Consider the following 17,410-nt stretch of genomic DNA (forward strand, 5'->3'; position numbering starts at 1 on the left):
CATCAGGTGTCCATAAATCTAAGAGTATAGAATTGGCGTGGTTCATGTTTTATTCAACAGTATATATTGAATGTCTACTATGTACCAGACACCATGCCAAGAGCCAAGGATAGTAAGGCAAGTAATACAAGTTTTCCACTCTTCTGGAGTTCACACCATAATGGGGCTTATAGCCTAGCAGACAAACCAAATCAGACACGTGTGGGATCAAGAAAAGTACTTGGTTGCAATAATATGGGAGTGTTCCAGGAGGAAAAGACAGACTGGAATCAGAACCTTTATATTTCAGGATGAATTGGGTGATGGGAGCCAGGCAAATATCCTAAAAGAACTGAGCTGAGACTAAATATGGGACAGTTTATTTATTTGCATCCCAAAGTCCCAAGTCAGTAACAGAAGCAGAATTACAACTCAAAAAGTCCCAACTTGCCTCTCTGATGTTTTGCCTGGCAGCTGCTTCATTCAGTGCCACACAGCTGGGTAAGTGAGTCACAGATGGAATATTGGCAGCCAAAATCTTTTTAGAGACAAATGACACTGTGATTTTCCTTGACACCCATTGAAATTCCTCACTAATTTCCAAAAATATCTTGTTTGCTTTAAAACAATCAGTGGGGCCCAGACGTTTCAGTAAAAACAAATCAGAGAAACAAAGTAATCCCAGACGTCTGAGTGTTCTGAGCCCAAATCAGTCAGACCAAGAAGTACCACTTACTTACTAAAGGCCATCCTGGGACACTAGGCAGCTGAGATCCTGACCAAGGGAAATCGAAACATGGTGTCTTTTCTTTCTATTCACCTCCATTTCTGCTCTTCAGTTGCTTGTCCAACCAGCTGGTGCCAGAGCAGAGAACCCAGAGAGCAAGGCAGCAACTAGAAAGAGAGCAAACAGCTGATAAGGGCCATGCCTAAACAGAGGTAAACCATGGGCACACGTCAGAGTCTGACCTCACTGTCACTATAGCTTGATGTGAGATGTTTGTGAGTCAGAGATAAAGTAAATAAAGGGCTTTCCTTCACCAAATTTATTTCTTTTTTCACCCAAAGAACTCAAAGAGGATGGCGAGAGAGTAGATGTATTCTCAAATCAAAGGCAAAATAGGTCCTGAAACTTCCAATTAGAAGAAATTCCTAAGTTCTGGCACTCTCTCTCACTGATGCTTGAGTGATCCTGTGGATAGATGTTTCATACCAAGGACCCACAGCAACAGAGACCATCAGAGAAAATGGTATTAGGCTTGGGCAGCTGGTAGCCGGTGTGGGTTAATTTGATTTGACCTTGAGGTCTTTTCGCTTCTTCAAGTCCTCCTATTCTTTCTTCATCCCAGATGGACAAAGAAGACTGGGCCTCTAACTCGTATGTGACCTGCATCCTTAGCTACCAGAGACAGTCCTTCGCCTAAGGGCTTAGAAGTGATAGACACTGCTCATTCTTCTCAGACACGGCTCCACTCAGCTCATCCATTCACCTGCCGAAAGTCCTACAGACAGCCTAACGTTCTCAGCTGACACTTCATTCCCTCAGAGAAATGTTCGACACCAGGCTTGAAATTACAAGCTCTGTGTCTCCCCTGATGACTATGGCTCAGGTAGGGAGCTATGACTAGGTCCCTAACCTAAGCAGGACAAAGCAGAAGGGATGAGGAAAAGACACCAACATCTGTGGTGGGCTTGCAAATGTGTGCCAGGCACAAGGGCAAGTGCTTCACGTGTGTTCTCTCATTTCAACTCACAACATCCCTGCAAGGCAACTAGAATTACCCTATTTGCAGATGAGGAAATCAAGACTCAGAGATGGAACTTGCCCAGCTGCTGGTAAGTTACAAAGTAATATTCAAAACCCAAAGCTATTAGACCTGCTAAGCAATGCTCCTTTTGCATATAGATGATGTGGGTGGTGATACCACCTAAGCACCAATGGATGATGTCAGAATGTTAGCCACAAGCAATTCCAAGCAGGTTCTAGCCAGGTAGGCACTATCCTCCTGCTTCAGAGTACCTGCCTCTCCCTATACCTACAACAATGGGTAACAGACCTGGATTCCCAGGTTTGGTTTTAGGTTGCTGGCAAATCCTTTCCTAATCCCAACCTTCACTAGATGAGCAACTCAAGGCAATTTGACAGTCAGAAGCCTCCAGGCAAATCCTGCTTGGATTAGCAAATATCTGCTGAGTGCCTAATATTGACAAGCTCTGTGCTGGGCACTGAGAATGCAAATATAAATAAGATAGCAGTCTCTATTCTAAAGAATCGTAAAGTCCAATACAGAAAAAAAGCAAATTATGAGATAATTATAATAGAGGTGATAAGTGCCATGATCTAACAAGTTCAGGGAGTCCCAGGGGAACACCTCCTTCAGGTGGGTGAGGGGAGGAGAGGGGAAGGAAGGGGTGGTTTTCCCAAGAAGAAGGAATAGCCAGTGCAAAAACTGCATATATGGGGACTATAAAACATCTTTGAAATTGCAACTATTTTTGTGCAGCTGAAATACTGAGTGCAAGTGGGGAAGTGGCCAAAAGTGAGACTGGAGAAGGACGCAGATCAGGAGATCATATGACCCTTGACAAAAGATCTTCAGGTTCCCCTAAAGGACAAGGAGAGCTATGAAAAGAGTTTCAGCAGAGGCAGTGACCTGATCCCCTTTGTTCTGAAGAAGAATCAGTATGATGGCTGCTTGGAGAATGGATGAAAAGGAGGAGAGTCTGGAAGCAGGAAGACCTCTTGGAATAGTAGACCAATAGCTGGCAGCAGGGGTAAAGTGCTCAGACTGAAGCAGGGTGGCAGAGGCCAGTGGGGAAGGGACCAGCACAGGAGTGACATGGAGGCAAAATGAGCATAATTTGGAGGCTGGGTTGCTCCTGACTGTCCTCGTGCCTTTACTCTTGCAGTTCTCTCTCCTGGGCATGCTCCATCAGATGTGTAGTCTGACAAAGTCCTACCCAACTCTCACTGCTCAGTTCAGGGTTACCTCTTCTGAGCATCCCAAGCAGAAGCAGCTCTTTCCTCCATGCTCCTAGAACACTTTGCATCTACCTCATTTATAGCACTTAACACTCCTTTGTAATTGCTCTATATTTGTGTCCCCCAAAAACTGAGTTCTTTGAAGGCAGAGCCTGTCCCCCAGAGTCTTGTTCCCCTTTATGTCTTCCAAATAGTATCTGGCCTGCAATAGACAGTTAGTCCATGTTTCTTGAATAAACAGCTTAACCTGTGACCTTGCAGGCCTGTCACACCTCTTTCTGAGGAAGTGACTAACATCAAACCACCTTTACAATGGGCAAAACTTCTCATGGGCAGACAGCAGCTGATCCAGGCAGGGGCAGCCAGGGAGCACCAGCGTACCACAGAGCTGCCCCCTGTGAAGCCATGCTATGGATCTGTCCCCTTTTCCACTTGGCCGTCTTCTGTGCAGGTAAGGACAAGCCACTGGGCCTTTTACAGAAATGTGCAGCAGGAACAATCTGCTGGGAGGCCAAATGGGGACCTATTACTGAGTAAGGCTCGGACCTCCATACCCTTGGGGTGGATAGATTTCCTCACAGTCTCTTTAACTTTGGGCTTTCCCTTTCAGGAGTTTCAGTGGATATAATTTTGGAACCAGTCACCAAAACTCTGATTGTCCTAGCTGGGGAAACTGCCACCTTCCGTTGCAACATAACAGGAGGGGACTTGAAGAACTATCGAATGAGCTGGTATAAGAAGAATGAAGATAACTCTCTGACTTTAGTATACGGACCAAGGAACAATTCTAACGATGATTTAAGGAAAAGTTTCAAAGGGGAAATCAATATTTTAAAAAATCAATATATACTTGACATTCAAAAAGCAACAACCAAAGATGTTGGAACTTACTACTGTGGGTCCGATACCCACAGTGCTACAGTTCTGCTTCTGATCGCCTCAGAATCCCCAGGGTCAAACCGAGGCAGCAAGTCCAACTGGAGACCATATTTAGCTAAAATGTGCACCCCACCTGAGATGAGACGCCCTGATAACCTCACCAGTAACATCTGATAAGAGAAACAGGAACTGAGTTGGGGCAAGGGCCTTATCTTTGCAGTTGGTTGAGAGGGGCCTTCTTTATCAGTCGGAGGGGGCAGAAAAGGCTGTTAGGGCTTATGTGGAAAGACCAAGGGGGCCCTGCACCTGTCTCTCCAGACTCCTGAGAAAAGGTTGAAAAAACAACCTTCAGTGCTGAGGAGGCCTCTCGTTGTGGAGGCAGGCTGAGATGAACAGAATTTCTACTATAGTGAGTGCCATAGCTCATTCCCAGAGTCATTAGTGTGAACGCGCTCGTGTGTATAAACTAGATAAAGCAAGGATGGTTTTCCATTACCATCCCAATCAAAATTTCCAAAGCTATTAGAGATAGCTTGAACTCTTACTGTGTGAAGAAGGATGAACAGAGCCATTTTCTGAAATGCTCCTATAACTATTTCAGGAATTGAATGCTTAATATCCTCCTTTAGCTACAGAGGAGTCCCATGCATCCATGGGGATGGGCAGGGAGGGGTAATACACAGGCTTCCTTCGTGCCAGTTGCTGAGAGAGATCTCGGAGAAAAATACTTGTGGCAATGTGGGATTTCTGAGATGGCCATGAATGAACAGAATCAAAAAAAAATAGATCCCCAAGTTCAAAGCTGAAATAGATGAGCCAGAAGTGTCTGAGACTATAGAGAGCCAAGGCCTAGAGGAACCTACTGAGGAGGATGAGAAACAGGAAGGCTTGAAGATACAAACATTTAATCATCATCAAAGGAGCACCTTTATCCTGTTGGCTCTAGTAGCCAACTCTTTGTTTTTCTGCTCAAGTATCTATCATCTGAAATCTTCTCTCCACAAGTGGTTAAAACTCAGGCATTAGGCTGCAGAGCAGACATGAGTATGAGAGCAGAAGCTCTCCTGATGCCTTCTAGTCAGTATCCCTTCCAATGCACTAGCCTCTTCATGACACATTTATTTATAGGGCACTTATTGTATTTATAATATTGGAATAGGTCACGGAATAGAAAAAGTTCTAAGTCAAATTCTATTCTACGTTCTATTCTCATCAACGTGTTTACAATTTATTTCAAAGACAGCATTAGAAATTATAATTAAAGATGACAAAGGAATACGAAAATACAAGAAAGCCTATACCACCTAACAGTGAGTGCTACTAACGCCGTATGCAGTACTCTAGGAGTTCATGAAAGGACAATAACCATGAGAAAAATTTCTTAGAACAGCTAAGGCTTGAAAGAAGTGGGGCTTGGATGAGTGGGAAGGAGGAGGAAGGCTATTTCAAGGTGAGTGTAACAGTTATCTGTTGTTATATAACAAGTTACCACAAAATTTGGAGGCTCTAAAGATTTGCTATCTCATAGTTTCTATAGGTCTAGAATCCAGGTGTGGTTTAGCTGCATCCCCTGGTTTAGGATGTCTCATCAGGCTGCAATCAAGATGTCGGCTGGGGTTGCAGTCATCTCAGACATTGAGGAGAAGTGGATCCACTTCCAAGCTCACTCGTGTGGATGTTGACAGATCTTGAGTTCTCATGTAGGCATCTCATGGGGCTCCCTGTAACACGGCAGTATGCTTCCCAACAGCAAGAACTTTGAGGGAGAGAGGGCTTCCAAGATAGAAGGCACGGTCTTTTTGTAACCTAATCTTGGAAGTGACATCCCATCATTTCTACCATATTCTTTTCAGTAAAAGTGAGTCAGTAACCGCAGCCCACACCCAAGGGGAGAGGGTTACATGAGACCATAAATGCCAGGAGGTAGGGATCATTGTGGGCCATCTTAGAGGCTGCCTACCACAGGGGATTAATGCAGAAGAGCAAGGGAAGAGAGAACTTAAAAACTCTGGTTAGGATGAACTTGTTTAGAGACCTCTGGCTGCAAGGCTAAAGAGATTTTATTTTATCTTTTAAGTCAATATTTCTCAAATTCATTGTGCATGCAAAGCACCTGGAGAGATGGTTTCCTATCAGATTCTTGAGCCCGGGCTACAAAGATTTTATTTCAGTCTATCTGGGGTCAGGCCTGGGAATATGTATTTATAGCAAGTACCTGAGTGATTCTGGTGCAGATGGTCCAAGGACATGCTTTGAGAAATTCTGCTGCAAGCAGCGGAAGAACTACTATTTTTTTAATACAAGAAAGATGTGCCCAGACTACAGAGAAATAGGCATTAGATGTGATCAAGGCATCTCTTGAACAATAGTTCTCAATTCCAACTGCACATTTGAATCACTTGGGGAAATTCTTTGAAAATACCCATATCTGGAGTATTCCCCCAAAGTAAATCCCCAGACATTTTGATTGAATTGGTGTGGCATGGAGCTCTGGCTTCCTAGGTAATTCAACCTCCATCCCCTGCTCTCTCCTCTTCCCCTCTTGAGTCTAAAACCTTGCTATTCCATGTGTGATCTCCAGATAGACAGCATCAGCATCACCTGGAAGTTTGTCAGAATGCAGAATCTCATGCACCATCCTACATCTGTGAATCAGAATCTGTATTTTAACAAGATTCCCCAAGTGAGTTATATGCATATTAAAGTCTAGGGAACCAATCATTATTGAAAAATTTCATGGAGGTAGAGAAATATAAATCAGTTTTCCCCAAATGCCCCCCTAGAATCCATATTTGTAAAAAGTTCCTGAAGGGATTCTGATGTGCAGCCAGGTGTGAGACTCACAATAAGCAATCTGTCTTCCCCAAATCGGGTTACAGGTTATTTGTGTTACAATATAATAAATATTCTCCTTGTGGGGCTATTGTGTCCTTGTATGCTCCTTGTAAGAAGGCATTACATAAATTCTAGGTATGACCATTTCTCATTCATCCACAAGCCGATTAGGAAATGAATTAATATTTATTGAATCAATGTACTTTTTATCATACTATGTGACCTTTATAGATTATCCACCGCAACCCAGGACCTTGTGCCACACACCTTCAACTCAAGATCAAGCCAGAAAAATGAACATGAATCATTAGTATCTGATTAAGTCTGCCTGGGAAAAAAATGGAAATGAGATAAAAGCATGTGTCTCTAGTTGTCTCTTCCTCTTGCAGGATGAATGAGAACATGAAGTTCTGGCCCATGTTGGGGTGGGGCAACTCAGAACCTGAGATGGGCATGGAGTGAGCATGAAAAATAGTGCCTGGAGCCACGGAAGATAGACACCTTGGGGGAAAACAACCAGACTTCCCAATTACGATCTGAGAGAGGCTGGGCACAAAACAATGAAAAAAGAAACCAGACAAGAATTAAAATTAAAGACCTGGAGAAATTCTCTGAGCTTACCAGGGGGTAATAAAGAAAATCTTTTATATAATATCTGAAGCCTCAGACTTATGTAAAGATAGATCCATGGCACAGTATGGACATGGACCAAGTGTTTCTGTGGAAATCTCACAGCAAAATGAATCACATGAATGTCAGCTAATATTTTTGTATTGTCCATCTTCTTCCCCACTATACTTGGTAAAGGCAATTGAGAGTTGACTAAACTCATCTTATTGTTGTCCTCATGATCCTGCTTTCTATGATTTTTATCCATCATGAAAAGGGCTCACTTGGAAGAGTTCAGAGCAGTGAAGAGAAATCCCAGAGTGCCCATCCTCCAAAAAAAGTCCTTGAGTTCAGCTGTCATGGTGTGGTAACAGGCATGACACTTCCACCAGGTTCCCAAGCAGAGGAGTCCTTAGATATCCTGTGTGGCTGGAAACAGAAGACATGATTGCTCCTAGGCAGCAAGAAGGTGGTACCTTGTTTCCAGGAATAGTGCCATCGACTGGCTGCACAGCCAGGTCATCCAACATCATGGAACCATAGTATGGAGTGAGAGGCAAGAGAAAAAAGAGAATTGGAGTAGACCTCTTCCTCTACATCAGAGCAGGCCACGGATAGCCATGGAAGAGAATGTAATTTTTATCATACATTTTTCATTCTGAAGGTGTCACAACCTTGAAGAAGATATTCATGACAGCATCCTGAAAGTGTCCAGAAAGTATATAGTCAGAGTTCAAGTAAGGAAATGAACTCAAGGAAATCTAAGTCGTGACCTTCCTTCTGAACAATTAAGCTATTAAACAGAAAATTAGAATCATTGAATTTGAAAGCCAGAAGGGATCTTAAAGGTCAAGCAGGAATCCCTCCGTTCAATTAACAAGTTCATTTAATATTGATTGAATAAATGATCATTCAGTCTCATTTCAAATATTTCCAATGACAGTTCTTATTTTAAAAATTACTTTTTTATACTAAATAGAAGTCTGCTTCTCCATAATTTCACATGTTCGTATGTTTCATATGTTGATATTCATTATGTGGAGCAACACAGACTAAATTCTACCTTCATATTTTCAAATATTTGAAGACAGTTATCATGTCCACCTCCCAAGCCCTCATCTCTCTACCCAGTACCCTCAGCCATTCCTCATGACTGTCTTATACATTTTAAACTCCTCAAGAGAAGAATCTAAGTTCAATATCTTTTTCTGTTCCATACAATTCTCAATGCTGCAACTAGTATGTAGTGGGAAGTCAATAAAGATGAATTGAATGCATGAGTTAATATTTATATGTCCACTTGACTGTTCAACATGTCCACTTAGATGTCACAAAACTACTTCAGCTCAGCTCCAAGACTCAAATCAAGACCTTCCTTCCAAATATGGTCCTTTCCTAAGGTTCCCTATCTCAGTTCGTAACATCATCATCTCAAATCCACACACTTCTCTCCATCTTCAACTATGAACACCTTGGTCCAAACTACCCTTTTCTCCTTTGAATCATTTCATTAGCCTTTTGAATGAGCCAGATGATCTCTGGGACCATGCAATATTTCTTCCCCACAGGAGCCAGAGTGATCTCTTCAAAATACAAATATGATCATGCCAAACCCCTAATTAAAAATCCTTCAATGACTTCACCTTGCTTATAGGCAAAAGACCAAAATCCTGAAAGTGGCCTCTAAGACCCTGTACAGTGTGACCCCTTCTCACTTCCACTGCCTATACTTCACCCCTCTCTCTTGCATTTTCCATGCTCCTGTCAAACAGGCCTTCTTCCAGTCACCTGAATGTCTCACGTGCCCTCCCACCCCAGAGGCTTTGCACATATTATTCCCTCCCTATGGAACACTTTTCCTATCTCCTTGTCACCAGTTTAACTCCTCCTCATCTTTTGGATCAAAGTTGACACATTAATTCCTCAGAGATGTCTTGAGATCTCCCAGTAAGTCCAGATTTGGGGGTTTTGTTTTTTAATATGCTTTACTATATCAGCTTTTAATAATATCTAATTAATTTGATTAATGTCCATTTTCTCACTAGTTTATAAACTCTGGGAGATCAAAGACTATATCTGCTTTTGTTTATCATTGAATCTGACAAATTGCATAAATATATTTGTATGAATAAATGAATGACTCTCCTAGATTCTAGGATTTCCCAGAATTTGGTGATCATGACTGACTCTCGGCTGCAGCAGGGTCCCAAGCCTTACCATATGCTCACTTTTGAGTGATGTTGGACACCCCAGAATCACCCTGAGCTAGAGGCCAAGGGTTTTCTCAGAGACTAATGATTTCCACCCATTCTTTAGCTGTCTGACATACTCGAGAGCCCATCTGGGGGCACATAGGATAGCTGAGGTCAGAGTGTTCTCCATATTTCTGAGCCAATTCCCACATAAGGGACTGGGACGGGTAAGCAAAACCCACCCAGAGAGGCTGGCCATCTATGAGGAAATCAGAGGGGCTGACATGATTATTATTTTCTCAGTGACTCCTGGCTAGGCTTATGACGAGCCTTTTGGTGTGGATATTTCCAGTAGACATGTTATTAAAATACACAAGTCTATAATTATGAGATGCATATCCTCATCCCTCAAATATGTCCTGAGCATGTACAATATTCCTGGTGCTGTGCCGCATGCTGAGTTACACAAGGGACCAACTCTCAACCCCGTCCTCAAGGTTCTCTTTCTAGTGGGAGAAATAGAGACATTAACAGAAGGAGGAGGAAACAGCTGTGAGAACATCATGAAGGAAGTGATGGCCTAGAGCTGGGAGAGGTCTCTCAGAGGAGGTGACATGAACTCATAACAGAGAAAACACTTGCTTCCCTGAGGTAACGTCTGCTTGGAGGTACCTTAGGATGACCCAAGAAGGAAGAGGAGCCTCCTCAACAGTTATACACATGCATGTGCACACACACGTGCACGCACACACACACACACAAATACTCCTTTGGCTATGATGCTTTGAGTTTAATTAAATAAATAAATAAACTGAAAACTAACAGAAAAATCCTGAACCTAGACTAGACACAACCAGTCTCTTTTTATGGGGAAGCTAATGTCTATCAGAGCTTTCATGGGGGCTCCTTAACCCCAGATGTAGCAAAGTCCCTGCCAAGTAAAGCTTAGAGATTACCAAAATGCTGCTATTGTACACGCCACAAAACAGACCAGCTAAAGTGTAATGGTATGGGTTGAGAAAATAAGGAATTAAGAAAAGCAAAAAGGAAGGGGAGAGGGAAAGAAGGACATTAGTTCCCTGGGTACTGATCACTCCCTTTAACTTTTCGTCTTTGGTAAGGAGCCCTCCCAAAACTGGGAGTTCCCAGAATTTGGTGCTTCTGGGCACTAACCTTCTCCCCAGTCTGCCAATGAGAACTGTGAGTAAATCTGGAGAGGCTATTAAGAAAGTAATGTGCTCTACGAAAGGCAAATAATGCCTATGGGACTGGCCATGAACTTCCGTTTCTGTATGTTCTTTGATTCCATTCAGTTTGAAATATTGAGATTTATTCTCAGCTATACCAGCACGTTATAGCCTACACTAAATCTATAAATCTTTATCTAGGCTAATCAAGTTGTTTCAGTTCATAGAGTTGTTTTTAGTCAGAGCAAGAATGCAACTTTTCTCCTGTGAAGTATTAAAAATTCAGCTATAAACTGAACCATTCAGGTTCCTGCTTCTCCTCTGGAGCTGTCTCTCTTCTAGGAGCTCTGGAAAGAAACAGCTGTCATATTAATATCAGCCTTCCACATTTTTCTCTTTGAATTAGTCAGCTCTACTGTGGTAACAAACAGCATCAATCTCTCAGTGGCTTAAAACAATTAACATTTACTTTTTGCTCTTGCTTTTACTAAAAGTTGGTGGCTACAAGGTGGCTGCTAAGCTCTGCTCCCTGTGTCTTCCCATTCCAGAACCCAGACTGAAAGATAACTCACTATTTGGGATACACTGTTCTCATGGCAGAGAAGAAAGAGCAAGAGAACTGCTGGCAGAAACTCCAGATGCTCCTTAAAGCATCTGCTCAGGCATGACATACAGCATGTCCACTCACATCTATTGACTAAAGCCCTTCCATGGCCAAACCCCAAACCAACTGGTCAGGGACTTACACCCTTCCCACAGAAGGCACTGCAAGACACATAGCAAGAGGCAGGAATTGTTAATCCTCTCAATGAAAGGGGTGTCAATAACTTCAGAATAATAATACAACCTACCATAAACTTCAACTCCACTCATGCAATTTGTATCCAACACGGGGAGTTTCTCCCCATGTCAACTGAAAAGGAGTTTGATATTACTTTTTTTTCTTCTTAAATTGTTTCAAAACTCGGGTCAACATTTGCCAAATTGTTCTTCAGATGTCCTTTAAGATGTCAACAGTTGTTAAACAAAAAGTATTCCATGGTTAAATAAGTTTGACAAATACTCTGTATTAATAGCCATCTCTTAATATTCACAATTCCTTATTATCATATTAAACGCTCTGAGAATTCCTGCTGTAAAGATACTTGCTTAACTCAGGATTGAGATCACAGAATTCTTTTTATAATGGCATAACCATTAATACTTCATGAGATTCTAGTGGCTAACCCTACCCTAAAGATTAGGAGAGAATCACTCAGACGGATTCTTGCTATTTCCTCATTTCTATGCATCCAGACTGAAGGACACCTAGTGATGTTGAGAGGAGGTGTGCATGAGGCCAACGGATCTGCCTGAAAAAAGAGGATTGCATTTTTCACTAAGATCAAACTCTATGCTAGGAATCTGAAAATGCTAATTCAGATACTACTTCTTGCCTACTGAATTAAATATAAACATCTCAGACTGGCTTTTATTTCTTTGTTCCTTTATGCAATAAATATATTTTGAGTCCTACTCTATGCCAAGTACTATGCCAGATATTGAGTACGTTGTGTGAGCAAAACCAACATGGGCCCTGCCTTTATGGACTTGCCAGTTGAAGACAAGAGGAGACAGACACAGGAATAAATAACCAATGATCATATAGCCTCTCAGCGGCGCACTACACAGTTGGTCACCCATTCCTTCTTGAAACGCTTTCCACTCTTAGCTTCTGAGATGCTGCCTGTTCTTGATTTTCTTCTACATCCTTGGCATCTGCTTCTCAGTCGCCTTTGCTGGCTCCTCTTCCTCTATCTGTCTTCTAAATATAGAGCACCCAGCACCCTTGCCTGGGTCTCCCTTCCCTTCTGTATCTCTTCCTAGGTGATATCATTCATGCTCATGGCGATAAATTCCATGTATGTGCTCATGACACCCTAATTTCTCCCTCCAGTGAAAACTCCCCTCTGAGGATATAATCTCCTCGCATTGAGCCACCTTGCACTTACCTGTCTTGAATCATTTCATGTGTTCTCTCTTTTTCCATGCTTGTTTGGATCCTTCTTTCATGCTCCTCCTAACTTATAAACCCCTTGAGGGCAGGGATCCTTAGTCTGTTTCATCTTCAGTTTCCATACTGCGTTGCATCGTAATTGTTCCCTATATGGTTATCGAATTTAATGTTTGAACTGAATTTCTGCCCTAGGGATCACTGAGACACAGATGTAATGAAAGGAAATATTTTATTTAAAGAAATAATGTTTCATTGTTCTGTACTTCCAAATGAACGATCTACAATGAGAGAACACAGCTATAAACATTGGCATGAGGTGAATACTTAAATTTAAAAATGCTAAATCAAGCCAATATCATCCCTTGTGGTCACAGAACCCACAACAAAGGTTTTATAAATTGCCTACATTCCTGCATCCCATCTGGTGATGCTGGGTTGCTACAGCCATGGATGACTTAATCTTCACAATAGTTCCCACTTGGATCTACTCCCTACTTTAAAATGAAAAGTGGAAGGAAAACAGCAAAGGCTTGCCTAAAACTCTCCCATTCAACCAGAGCAGCAATTCAACCACATAATGCTGACTCCTTGATTTGGATTCAGTGCCAAAGAGGAGGTGAAAAGAGGAAGACTCGCTGGATTGCAGAAAGATTTCACCAGCAGCTCTAATAATAGCCAGTGGCAATTGCAGCTCTGGTCCTTCATCTGCATTTTGATCCTGTTCTTTTCCCAACCTCTTGCAAGCCCTCTTCCATGAGTCAAAATTACCTAGGTTTATGGGCCAGTCCCATGGTGTAGTGGTTAAGTTCAGGGTGTTCTGCTTTGGTGGCCTGGGTTTACAGGTTCAGATCCTGACTGTAGACCTACACCACTCATCAGCATGCTGTGGCAGTGACCTACATACAAAATAGAAGAAGATTGGCACAGATGTTAGCTCAGCAACAATCTTCCTAAAGCAAAAAGAGGAAGATTGGCAACAGATGTTAGCTCAGGGCAAATCTTCCTCAACAATGAAAAAAATTACCTAAGTTTCATACACCTTTAGAAGAAAAGAGGACTGTTGTAAACAACCTAAGTATTGTCTAGAGAAAAGCTAAGAGCCTTTTTGTACTTGATGATCTGCCTAAATGAGTCAGGGTCCCTGGTGACCACACAAGGGGGCCCTGATTATAATCGGTCCCTGTGGCACAGCTCCTTCGTGTGTGTACAGAGACTGCTTTTTCTCATCTTGGTTGCCCTAAAAAAATTTTGTCCTTGGCCTCCATATGCTTAAAGCTTAGGGCTTAGTCTATCAAAATAAGAGGAAAATGGTCTGGATTACATCTCTTTTGCAAAAATAAACATTTTTCAACTGCCATAGCATTTTCAACTATATCTTATTTTTCCGCCAGTATCCCTTCTTAATCACACTTCCCTAGATAAACATGGATTTTGTGCTATAATATTTATTAACAGGAGCCCTCTCGGTCAACAGGGGCTTTAGAAATTCTACCAGGCATTTGGCATGCTGTCCAGCTGAGTCCCCAGCCACGTTGTGAGTCAACACAAATACAGCTGATCGTGAGCAGGGGCAATGGTTCTCCTCCTAGCACTCTGCAGCCATGACCCTTGGCTCAACCTCTGGGCCACCAATCTGGGATGTGAGCTGGCCTTTTTAAAAATAAAGTGCTCTGACAGAGAGAGATCATCATCAGTTGAGTCTTGCAAAACAATCCTCTTTTCTTGCACTCTCCTATTCCATCTTCTTGGCATGTGCCATTCCCTATGCATCACTGTAATCCCACATCCCTGATTTCTCACCAAGGCCTGAACACCAGTGTCGGTTTAGATTGACACCATCTGCTTTGTCATGTACTGTGATTTCACAATCAATGTTACTCCTGCTTGATAGATGCTGAGGTTGTTCATCAGAGGGCAGTCTTGCTGCACATAGTGTCTCCTTTGCCCTCCTTTGGTAATTCCCCAAGTTCCCAGTCACTACTCAGTCATGCACATGAGCAAACTCTCAGACTACTTGGCAATTAAAGCCCTGCCAGCTGGATAGCTTATATTTCTATTCAATAATCTTCTCATTCACTCATACTAAGTGTTCATTACACAGCTCAGTGTTAACAGTCCTTTAACTTGTCACATCTATGATGTATATAACAGCTCTTGCATTCTAAACTAGGCTTTAACAAAGCAGTACTATGGTGATCATAAAACAACCACTCTTATCTATGGCGTCTCTGGCCATGGTGAGTATGACAAATAATATAGTACTTACCTTGTACAGTCCTTGCCCTTATACCCACCCTCACTTTTCACCAAAGTTTCACCACAAACCCTGTGCCCTTGTCATGCATGAGAACATCAAAGATGCCCAGGGTGTGGCAATGGGCCAGCAGCAGAAGCAGAGGGTGAGGTCCCTGGGATATGACGAGGGCACTGGGTTATGGTGACCCAAGCTGCTGTGGGACCAACATCCGCTCAAATATAACTTTCCCACTTCGGTGGGTCAGAAAGTCTCTTTTTCTATCCCCCAAAGCTATCTCATGGCCATTCTGTTTGTCTACACAACTGCCCAGAGTGAGTTCACATTTCTCTTTCACTATTCCCTCAGTTAGCTCTGTATCTTTAGAGCTGATCCCATGTTTTGGCATTCTTTCAGACTCATTTCTTTCTTCCTCCCAACCTGTGGTAAAACTAAGCCAAAGTAGTAGGTGTGTTAGCTCAGAGCCCAAGAACGTGGAGGTACCTATGGAGCTGTGTCTGGGCTAGAAGGCCACCCAGAAAAAGCACAGATGATACAAGTTTTTGCTGGTGGCTGTGTGAGCTGATGGCACAGAGGGCCAGACTTCCTGGAGGTCTGACCCACCACATCCTTGCCCCAAGGGAAAGAGAGCAAGTCCTCTCCATCTTGGCATTTCCCCTCCTCTGGCAGCATAGACCCAACCCAGAGGATAGAGTCATCTCACTGTCTCCCACCTGGGGTAGAGTGGGAGGGTCTCACTCTCAGGGAGGCCTCCTACAGTTCTCTCCTTTCCCTTTGACTGAAGGATAAAGGTCTTTATTTGCTTCCTGTGGGAGATGAGGCAGGGAGTTTCCCTAGGGTTCTGGGGGACCCCACTTATGTCACCTCCCTCTACCCTGGGGAACAACTGGCAGGTTGAAGAATACAAGATCTACATGATAAGATCTTATCCACAGTTGTCTAGTTCCGGAGCTACAGACTTTGAGCTCCCCGTAATCACTGAAGCATCTACAGTCTACTTTTTCATAAGCTCCCACTACCAAAGGAGAAAAAAGAAAATTATCTTCCGCCTATCCTTGACCTGTCCCCAGCCCCACTCCCAATCAAGAACCTTGAGCAAAATATTTTTCTCCATTTTAGAGAAAGAAAGTAGGGAATGCTTTTTCTTATATGAAGAGAAATACTACAAAGAGTCAAGGGTTTCTATTCAGGTCCTTTTACACTAATAACCCATTGCCTCCACTCCAGGGTTTTCCAGCTTTTTCCTCTCTGTTGCGATATGTTTAGATGGAAGTACAAAATTACTGTTCTTTTGTTTTCACTTTTTTATAAATGGACTTCTACCAACAAAGACATAAGATTAGTCTCTTATGAGCATGAAAACCTCTCTTCTGGCTTCTCCATGTTCTACCTGAGGACCTCCAGGCCCCCTGGTTCTTCCAACAAGCACAGGAAATCAAAGAGGATTTCCAGAGACACCAATAACTTTGCATTCCACCCACAGCTCTCTCCGTGGCAGCAAATCTTCACTGTGAAATCATCAATTCCAGGAGAGCAGAAGGTAATTCGCTCCCTCCAAACACAGGTGGCCACTTCAGGGCACTGGACACATTTTCACTCTGAATAGCAGGTCTCTTTGGATGACTGTGGTGTGCTGTGAGCCTGGGAATTACAGAACAAAAACACGAAAGGGAGAGAGGGAAGGAAAGAGAACGCAAGATTGAAATACAATGAGAACCCATTACTCTATGGGTCTGGTGTGCTACAAGCTGTGTTCCATTTCACACACACACAGCAGAGTGTTGTACAATGTAAGGAATCACAACTAGCAGGCTCCCCTGGCTTAAGTCTACCTCTCAGAAGGAAGCTGGGCAGGGCAGAATTTGGATCTTGTAAGTCAGGACAGGATTAAGATGGGGAACCCAAAACCACAGACTTAGCCCGTTTCAATTAGCACCAAAGGACTCGGAAGGACAAGGACCACAGCACCTAGCAAATATTTACTAAGCACCCTCTAAGTGCCCACACACTGTTGTAGGAGGTCAGGGGAGCAAGGAGATGGCAGATGCTGACCTAAGCAGGCCCTCATGCCCTCTGATTCATAAGAGGCCAACGGTGAGCAATCACCAGAGAGGAGAGCTATTCAGGATCCATGATGGTCCTGGACAAAGGACAAGGATCAGAGGACTGGCAGACCCTCCTGGTCTCAGGTGACACCTGGCCACAGGCTTTGCTTGTCCCCTAAGGACAACACTGTAATAAGCCTTTACTGCACTACAAGGTTTAGCCTTTGTTGGACTAAAAGATTCTCTTACACCATGGTTTTCAACTCTGGCTGCACGTTGCAATTACCTAGGGAGCCATTTAAAATCCTGATGCCCACATCCTACCCAGACTAATTAAATCAGAATCTCTGGGGGTAGCACCCAGGGTTCAGCATTTTTTAAAACTTCCCAGGTGATCCTGACGTGTGGCCAAGATTGAGAACCACTGCATGGAGGTAATGGTCCTAATTAC

At 43.0% G+C, this 17,410-nt stretch overlaps 1 gene segment (V, D, J or C); it reads left to right on the top strand.

Annotated features, from left to right (window-relative positions):
• The window catches only part of LOC100057843 (T cell receptor alpha chain MC.7.G5-like), a 435,091-nt gene that overhangs the window by 162,246 nt on the left and 255,435 nt on the right, over positions 1-17,410 (top strand).

This window comes from Equus caballus, chromosome 1 (assembly GCF_041296265.1).
Source record: "Equus caballus isolate H_3958 breed thoroughbred chromosome 1, TB-T2T, whole genome shotgun sequence".
NCBI lineage: Eukaryota > Metazoa > Chordata > Mammalia > Perissodactyla > Equidae > Equus > Equus caballus.